Source organism: Biomphalaria glabrata, chromosome 16, assembly GCF_947242115.1.
Source record: "Biomphalaria glabrata chromosome 16, xgBioGlab47.1, whole genome shotgun sequence".
NCBI classification, from domain to species: Eukaryota; Metazoa; Mollusca; class Gastropoda; family Planorbidae; genus Biomphalaria; species Biomphalaria glabrata.
The window spans coordinates 23,301,044-23,311,112 of record NC_074726.1 but is presented as its reverse complement, the minus strand read 5'-3'; positions in this window follow the sequence as shown (position 1 = coordinate 23,311,112).

Genomic DNA, 10,069 nt, shown 5'->3' with positions numbered 1-10,069 from the left:
AAACCTAAAGCAAGGTGATTGCAATTTCTTACTGGATAATCTACATTTTCATTTGAGTGAAAAATATGTGTCATTGAAGTTTTACAATTCTCATGATGTAAGTTGGCAAAAATAAAAGGTAATTACTTGATTAAGTCTTTTAATTTCAGCTTTAGCCTCTATCGTATGATAGGCTTTGTCCTGTAGTAGTATACAGGCTGTCAGAAGTTGAGTTTCTTGTACGGGTGTATTAGATGTGTATAAAACTACTATAACAACAAGGCCTATAACATGAACTTAAATGAAAGACTAAGTCTAGACCTTTAGATACTTGAATGAAGTTTAATACATAAAGTCTCTGTCTGTAATACAATGTTTTCACCTTGAATTCTTAAGACAAACTGCCTAACATCAACAAGCTAAATCCCACTATCCGTGACGTCACTAGATGTCGCGTTGAAAGTCTGTCAACTACGGCGCGTCTCTATTCTAAGTACCTAACAGTCGTCTGAAATACACTGGTAAAAAAAAAATACAGACTGCCTGGTCGGGTCTAATGGTATGTGATACAGACTGTCAAGCTCCACATCTCGAATGATGACGCACGTCATCCCCTGTCGTCCTACAGGACGTTTCAGCTTGGACGTAATAATCTTCAATTTTAAAGTAATGTCCGAAACTCACAATTAAAACGTAAAATCATCTATTTTACTTAATGAGACCCAATTTTAGAAAACAAAAGTAATTTAGAGGCCCCTTAAAGGAAAAAAAAAGATTTTTAGTGTTTGTTGCAATGTAAACATCTGGAAAAAACTATTGACAACCATATTTCATGATATTTTTAGCTTGCTCAATTTTGATGCAAACTACTGTCGTCTGAAAACAAATTCTTCTGTTTCTTAAATTCAATATGCAAGTCGTTGTTTTTGTGTGTGCATAGAACATACACCATTAGATACACCAATAAATGCTACACCAATAAATGCTACACCTATAAATGCTACACTTATAAATGCTACACCTATAAATGCTACACCAATAAATGCTACACCAATAAATGCTACACCAATAAATGCTACACCTATAAATGCTACACCTATAAATGCTACACCTATAAATGCTACACCTATAAATGCTACCAGAATCACCAGAAAATGTATTTACAAATTAACGTCTTTCATATTTGGAGATACCTACAGCAAACTTTATTGCCATACTAAAGCAACCAAAACAAAAGCCTTACAAAACTGCTTGTAAAGTCCGGCCCTTTTGAGAAGGTCAGATACAACACATTAATTTATCTACTGCAGCATTGCTTAGAGGCTAATCCATAAATAGCAATCTTTTTGGAGTATCCGGTGTACAAACTACGGAAGTGATGATGTGCCAAGTATATTAATAAACCATTCATTCATGTTTGTGCCCTTTTTGTCAACACTGTCAAATCAAATTTCTTAACACTTTCTATTTTAGCCTAAAAAAAAAAGGTATTATTGAGTTGGCAATAGCATCTTTGACATTGTTTATTTTATCTATTTCAAAATCTCACAGTCTTCCACTTTTCATTTTCTAATTCATTTCTTTAGGTTCCATTACATCGCCACCATATTTCTTTACACCGCTTTCATTCTTTTTTCTCTCTTATTGAATTTTATTGCTTAAATAACGTAAACAGGATCTTAGTAATCAAAGCGTGAAGAAAAACCAGATTACCGTGAGGAACTTTTGGCGTGAAAATCTCCGATTGGGTTCCATACAAATGATTAAAAGATCTTTCTTCTAAGCAAAAAATAAACTAAATATAGATCGATACAAATTCTTGTAGGAGGAAGAAGGTGTAATAAACAGGCGTCATGGCGCCTTGATGAACGGGAAAACCAAATTGACAACTGAAGTCTGTAGCTACAAATATGCACCATTTTTGTCTTCTTGACACCAAACTATTTTCCAGGAATGGAATGCTGCGCATCACAGACAAGCGAGTCCAACATCCTTAGCTCGTATTACGTTTTCTTCTTCCCAAAGTTAGCTTTGACCCACATTTCTTTCGTCTGCAACGTAGACAATGCTAATCCTAACTCTAAGTCAAAAGAGTTCTTTGGCACGTTCCTACTTTGTCAATCAGAACTAGATAAGTCGTTTCGTTTTTTTGTTGTTTGTACTGGTTAAACTTTTGTGCTTTTGAACAAGAATGTGTATCGTGGAGGTTGTTCCATTGTAGGTTTTGTCATCATGACAACGCCTAAACCAAAATGATGATCCGTAGACCAACATGACAACGCCTTAACCAATTAGATGATCCGTAGACCAACATGACAACGCCTTAACCAATTAGATGATCCGTAGACCAACATGACATCGCCTAAGCCAAAAGGACGATCCGTAGACCAATATGACAACACTTAAACCAATTAGATGATCCGTAGACCAACATGACATCGCCAAAGCCAAAAGAACGATCCGTAGACCAATATGACAACACTTAAACAATTAGATGATCCGTAGACCAACATGACAACGTCTTTTAACTAATTAGCTGATCCCTAGACCAACATGACTATCATTGCTTAACCAATTAGATGATACGTAGACACACATGATATCACCTAAGCCAAAAGTACGATCGTAGACCAATATGACAACACTGAAACCAATTAGATGATCCGTAGGCCAACATGACTATTATACCTTAACCAATTAGATGATCCGTAGGCCAACATGACTATTATACCTTAACCAATTAGATGATACGTAGACACAAATGACATCACCTAAGCCAAAAGGACGATCGTAGACACACATGACAACGCCTTAACCAGTATGACGATCCGTAGACCAACATGACAACGCCTTAACCGATATGACGATCCGTAGACCCAATATGACAACGCCAATATCAAACTTGACGACCGTAGACTAATATGACAACTCGTGGTCCGTTTTCCCCTTTACTCTGCTAAGACTTCTTTCCGGACTTCCTTTCTTTGAAGTTTGCGAGAATTTCTTTCTGAAATTTTTAGTTCAGAAATATGGATTCAATGTATGTATCATTAAACCACAGCATGTTTTGACTAGCTGTGTGGAGCAGCAGCCCAATACTGTTCAGACCAATGTTAGGTCCTATGCTGTTAGATGACAAGGTCTGAAAAGGGAACTTTACTTTTATTTTACTGCTAGTTTAGTCGTTCATTCGTATTCGAGATTCAAACTCCTTTCAGCCATCGTTTGAGTCACTTGAAGGGAAACATGTTCCACGTTTGCATGACTCTTGGAATGTAAATGATCTTTTAATGCGTTTTTCTTGAAAATAATGTGAAAATATAAACTAAGTATCTTTCTAAACATCTTATTATAACGCATTTTCTCCAAACTTATCATGACTTGATTACTTGTTTGTAAGCTATTTCCCCCCTTTCGACTCAAACATTCTGTATCCTCCATTGGCTAGTGCTCAATTATTCTCCTAAGTTACACGGACAGAAGCACTTTTAAACGCGCCAATCTATTTTTAAAGATATTTAGAATCTAATTAATGTCTACAAAAAACGCAAATTTGTTAAATTGGCTTCCCGCCTTCCTCTTTTCCTGCATTTTTATATCCATAAATAATTGCTAGGAAAAAACATTTAAAAAAAAGAAAAATATAATAAACAACTTGAGTAGCTCCGATGCAAATTCTGTTTGTAAACACAACATCGTCCACTTTGTACTTCTTGGCCACTTTCGTTTTCTACTTGGCCTACTTTTATCAACGAGTACCTCCACTCGCTTGCTTTGTACTGCAGGTGACATCACAGGGGTGAAGAGTTCTGTTCTTGTGCCGACCAGCTGCTAGCGATGTTGTGGTACATGAAGTCACATGTTTGGAACGGCGAGGCAGAGCGTTGCGCAATCTGGCTAGGGCGGTCGAAGGTTCTCACTGGTTTAAACAGAAAACTCAACAACAACTAGAATGCCATTGGTTTAAAAAAAAAAGATAAAAAAATCATAGAAGTTCCTTAAGTGTGTGGGAACATTGTTTACTGTCAAATGTAAAAAGGAATTTCGCAGATTTTTACTAACATTATGCTTAGATTGGAATAAAGAAAACCTTTAACGCAGACAGTACTGAAACATTTTTTAAACCTCTTTTTATAGTCAAAACTTGCCCAAGGACCACTAAGTAAAAAAAAAGCTACATAAATGCACAGTAGGCCGTATATAAATGCACAGAAGGCCGTATATAAATGCACAGTAGGCCGTATATAAATGCACAGAAGGCCGTATATAAATGCACAGAAGGCCGTATATAAATGCACAGTAGGCCGTATATAAATGCACAGAAGGCCGTATATAAATGCACAGAAGGCCGTATATAAATGCACAGAAGGCCGTATATAAATGCACAGTAGGCCGTATATAAATGCACAGAAGGCCGTATATAAATGCACAGTAGGCCGTATATAAATGCACAGTAGGCCGTATATAAATGCACAGAAGGCCGTATATAAATGCACAGAAGGCGTACATAAATGCACAGTAGGCCGTATATAAATGCACAGAAGGCCGTATATAAATGCATAGTAGGCCGTATATAAATGCACAGTAGGCCGTATATAAATGCACAGAAGGCCGTATATAAATGCACAGAAGGCCGTATATAAATGCACAGAAGGCCGTATATAAATGCACAGTAGGCCGTATATAAATGCACAGAAGGCCGTATATAAATGCACAGAAGGCCGTATATAAATGCACAGAAGGCCGTATATAAATGCACAGAAGGCCGTATATAAATGCACAGAAGGCCGTATATAAATGCACAGTAGGCCGTATATAAATGCACAGAAGGCCGTATATAAATGCACAGAAGGCCGTATATAAATGCACAGAAGGCCGTATATAAATGCACAGAAGGCCGTATATAAATGCACAGAAGGCCGTATATAAATGCACAGAAGGCCGTATATAAATGCACAGAAGGCCGTATATAAATGCACAGAAGGCCGTATATAAATGCACAGAAGGCCGTATATAAATGCACAGAAGGCCGTATATAAATTACAAATGTAAAAAAAACAACAACACATATCTTGTTGAAGGAGTGTTTATTGAAATAATAACTTTTGTTTAAAATAAAATTGTAACAGACTAATGACTTATATAAAAGTGATGAGATTTAATGACTGTGTTGAGCTTATGTCCAGCTCAATGTTTGTTTAACAGTAACCACTAATCTGCACGATCACAACAAATTTCTAGTCGGTTTATTTTATTCGTTGAGGTTCATTACGTCATTGAATCCACGTTCTACTAATTACGACGACGGGAAAGCAGCCAACAACTTCTGTTCAATAACCTATAATGCAAGATCCACTATAGCAGGGGTTCTCAGCCTGTGGGTCGCGCCCCCTTTGGGGGTCGATTGACGCTTTGTCAGGGGTTGCCTAACGCCATCGAAAAAATGAATTGTTTTTGTCTATTCTTCTATTGCTGTATGTATGTGTACAGAAGGGGGGGTCGCGGCAGAGTGGGAGATTTTAAAAAGGGGTCGCCGAGCCTAAAAGGCTGAGAACCGCTGCACTATAGGAATCTGCTTTTTTCAACCAGTACTTATGTTTTTCTTGTTGAAAATTTTTTTTTCTCCTTTTTATTTTGTAGATATTTCAAAAAACTACTTCTCTATTAGAATGGATTCATCTGTGACTTGGATCTCATTTTGTCTACTAGCAAAACAGCTCAATACCCAGTCGAGAATATCCGAGTGAAGCATGTCTTCAAAACTTTGGTTTAGGCCATCTGAGAATTCGTAATAGACATTTTATGCAGTATTGAGGGGAGACTTAGACTTAGGTCCACCCGCGCCGTTCGGCGCATTGGGCGGCAAGCTGTCTCCATAAAGGTCTGTCATTGGCAATGTCTGAAGCCTCCTCCCACCTGGTGTCCACTGTTCTGAGGTCCTCAATGAAGGTGTATCGCCAAGTAATACGAGGACGTCCCTGTTTGCGCTTTCCTCGTATTGGCTTCCATGTTATCGCATCTCTTGGTGTGCGTAGTTCATTTTGACGTAGAACATGTCCCGCAAACCTCATGCAACGCTCTGTCACAACCTCACTAAGTGTTCGACTCCCAGTTCGGCATAGGATTTCCCTGTTTGAGACTCGATCTGTGTAACTGACTCCCAAAATCCGTCTCAGCCATTTTGGTTGAGCCACATTTAGTCTTTTCACAATTTTGACAGATTTCTTCCATGTCTCACATGCATATGTAGCAGTTGGAATGACGAGTGTGTTGAGAAGGTGTATTTTTGTCTCGAGTCCAATGGCTTGGCTAGTCCAAATAGGCTGCAACCTTTGGAAAATGCTCCCTGCCTTTCCTATTCTGCACGCTACATCATGGTAAGCATCTCCATCATTTGTTATGATGCTGCCAAGGTATGTGAACTTGTCCAGCTCTTCAAGCTTTGTCTTGCCAAGTCTGATGGGAGAGTTGATTTATATTAAATTATCCTATTGGATAACCTGGCTTTTAGCGAATACTTTGATTGTATACCATTTTCATCTTTCTTCGGACTCCCTTACGGTCGTCTCGGGGACCCCTTGCAGTCCGCGTACCACAGTTAGAGAACCACTGCTTTAATGAAATAATGTGCATGTCTATATTTGCTTGTCTTGTTATGCATTAGAATTAGTTCAGCGCACCAAAAAGGACGGGTTGTGAACACGACTTAAAAAGTGACGTACTTTTAGAATACCATCTAGCTAGATACTTAAAGTAACATACTAGACATAGTGTTGACATCTTGATAGCCTTATAGACTTGGACTGATCGCCCGCCACTAGCACTAGGGTTGGGGGCGGTGGTGCGGAAGATGCAATTGTCCCTCAACCGCATAACATACCAGAAAGGGGCGACACAATATAAAAATTGGTTAAAATGTAAATAATAAGCACAATAACTGGAGAAAAGAATCGAACTCAACTTTTAAAGTTCGTGTTCGGTTCGGTTCTGTCAGGTCTAAAGTTCGGGTTCGGTTCGATGTTATAAAATTAGGTAATAGCGAAATAAGGTAGAAACAGCGATGTGAAATCTTATTTGGCTTGTAGACCATTTTAAGTTCCAACACTCGTGCCGCGTGCTACAGAACAGAAAAGATACAAAAAATATTAAATAAGAAAATAAAGCACTTATATTAGAAATCCGTGGATATAATAAAAAAAAAGTTTCCCTTTCAGACCTTACGATGTAAAGGTCATTTGTTTCTGTGGTATACGGTTAACGAGGGTGTCATATAATCATTACAATGACCAACCGCCTTTACTTTTCCCCCAACTTATGTCAGTTACCTATTAAAGTTTGATGGGCGACCTTAAGATCACACGTGAATATAATATTTACTATTTACACTGATGCATGAGATTTAGGAAGTTTATCCAGAACTAACTTCTGAAGATCTCACTGCACCAAGTTGAAGCAGTGACTCTAGAAGCTCGTCTGTGAGGCGATTAGGTCACATTGGTTTCACCCCTTTCCGCATGCAAAATGAAGAGTTACAATTTCGCTTAGAAGGCGCGTATGTCAGACTGATTCCACTTCTTGAAACAGGTTCCGTTCGACTTGACAATTTTTCTAATAACTCTTGCTGCCAGTTCTCTATGTCATCCAGACATACTTCTGGTGGTGTCAGTAGTCACTCTAATTACTCCAAAACGAAAGAAGCCTCCTCCTCTATGATGTCGGAAACTTCTTTGAACAGGTCTTTGCCAGTGGTAGTCCCAATGCATGTTCCTCATAGCAGATATCTTTTCTGTGATTTCAAAATTGCTTTTCGTAAGACATAAATGAGGAATGTATTAACACACAAAAAGTATTTTTATGTTACCTTTTCAACGTGAACTGTATGCCGGGAATATAGAAGAAAAACGTCACAGAGAAGTTCTAACAAGCGTCTTCGAAATATTATATAAACTTATCAGTTCTTAATTGAAATATTTGACAGGCTCTACGATTTGTTTTTCTTATTACAGCCTGCAAATCATAAAATAAGCTCACTTAATATTTTGGAACGGAAAGCTCTCCCCCCCCTTTTTTTTTTCTTTTAATAAAAATGTCTTCATCTTTCAACAATCTCCGTGAATAATTCTAGTCTATGTTACGTTTGATTGGAACAACCCGCTTTTAAACGCCCCCCCCCAAACACACATTTATCCTGTGATTCTAGAATCTTTTCCCTTCCCTAGCCACACCCTCACCCCTTAAAAATGTATGGATTTTATTATCTGTTACATATACTCTTCCCATGCATATACTTTTTGCCCGTGAAGAATATGTTTCGGATTTTCAGTTTCGTATGGATTTATTTGAAAGGCTCTATGATGCTTTTTGGCGGGGGCCCTTTTCTATTTTGGCAACCTCCCCCATATTTTAGCACTCGCATAAAATAAATATGTCCCATAAATTATAGTATGTTAATTTGAATCAGATTGGCCAGTTTATATCGACCCCCCCCCCCCTCCCAAAACACAAATACATATTTACCTTTACCTATTTCATAGATTTTTGCTTGCGTTTTTTACGCTAGTTAGCAGGTCATCATTGGGTCCAATCGCTGCAGTAACCCTGTCTCAAATCTCTTGGTTTGTGATGCGGTCTTTGAATGTGATACCTAGGATCCTTCTGTTTCATCTCAATTCCAGTGCTAGCTAAAAATAGTACAATCACTGACTTTTCTTCAACTAGTTAATTCAATATTGAAGTACTTCACAATCTCTATGTTGCTTGTGGTCGGAACCCATGTTGTTATCATTCTGTCATCACGATCTCTCACCCAAGAATTCTATTTTTTAAAATTCGATCAATAGATAATTTGAACATGAAGAGTGAAAGACGGACTTTTTCTCACTTTAGACCGATGCCTAGAGACAGGACCCCAATTAGGAGGAAATGTCTTCTTTTTGCCGGACATCTGGTAACCTTAAGCCGGTAATGACATTTTTGTGTGTGTGTGTAAAAAAACTCCTGACGGATAAAAAAGAGGCATGTTGTTCCGCTTGATATATAAAACCAAATGAACATTTTTCAAAGAAAACTTAAGCTTGAGAAATAAAATCTTACACACTGCTCCATTGAGAACCTCGGGACCAGATGCTAGCAGTAAATGCTCCTGGCGCCAATGTTCAGCATGCATACCTGGTTCCGGTGAAGATTACTGCCGTGTGGAACAGACGAGAGGGTCATCCACTCACAGCAGTGGTTCTCAAACATGTCAAGCTGTTGCTGTGTGGTTTTCAGATTACCCTGAATCTAGGTCTAGGGACACATACTGCTTGTTGTGGGTCAAAATTGTTGTGCTTCCTCAAAACGCAGAATTCCCCAGCTCCTCAAACTGTTAGAGAAATGATTAAATTTGTCTTTTAGGATGAATATAAAAGGAAAAAAGAAACAAAAGGTCGCATCCGGGGACGTGGTGGCTGAGGGATTAAGAGCTTGGCTTCCGAACCGATGGATCTCAGGTTCAATTTTCGGATGAAGTCTGAACGGGATGTCGTTGTTCTGGCCACATCACACTCTCGTTAATCGTCAAACTTAGAAATAAATAACTTAAACATCATTTGCCCAGTTCGATCGCAATGTCTGAAAGCGGTTTATTTTATTTTTTTTTGGTTACAAACATAATAGCCTTCCTGTCCCGGCATAATCGGTGTCCGCCCCTGAATGCTGGCTAAGGCTCCTCACACAAGTAGCGTAGAAGCTAAAGGCACAAAGGCATGCACACTTCGAGCCCCGCATTCTTTTAGGACTAGCCCTGGACTTTTTTTTACAATTTCCCGATTATTAAATCTGTTAGTTTTAGGATCTATAACTTTAACCTTGCTCTTAGCCATTATCGATTTTTAAAACTATAAGAGTTAGTGTATTTGTTAAACATTTGGGTAAAACTAAACGCTTGCTCTCTGTCACTCTGGTTGAACTGTAGTGACGTCATCTACACTCCGAGATCACTAAAGCAAACAAAAGATTAGTGAAGGCAATTGCAATGTCTCTGTGATATGTGAAGCTCCTTTTTGATTGAAGATGACAATATTCTGATTTTCTATTTTCACAAGAATAC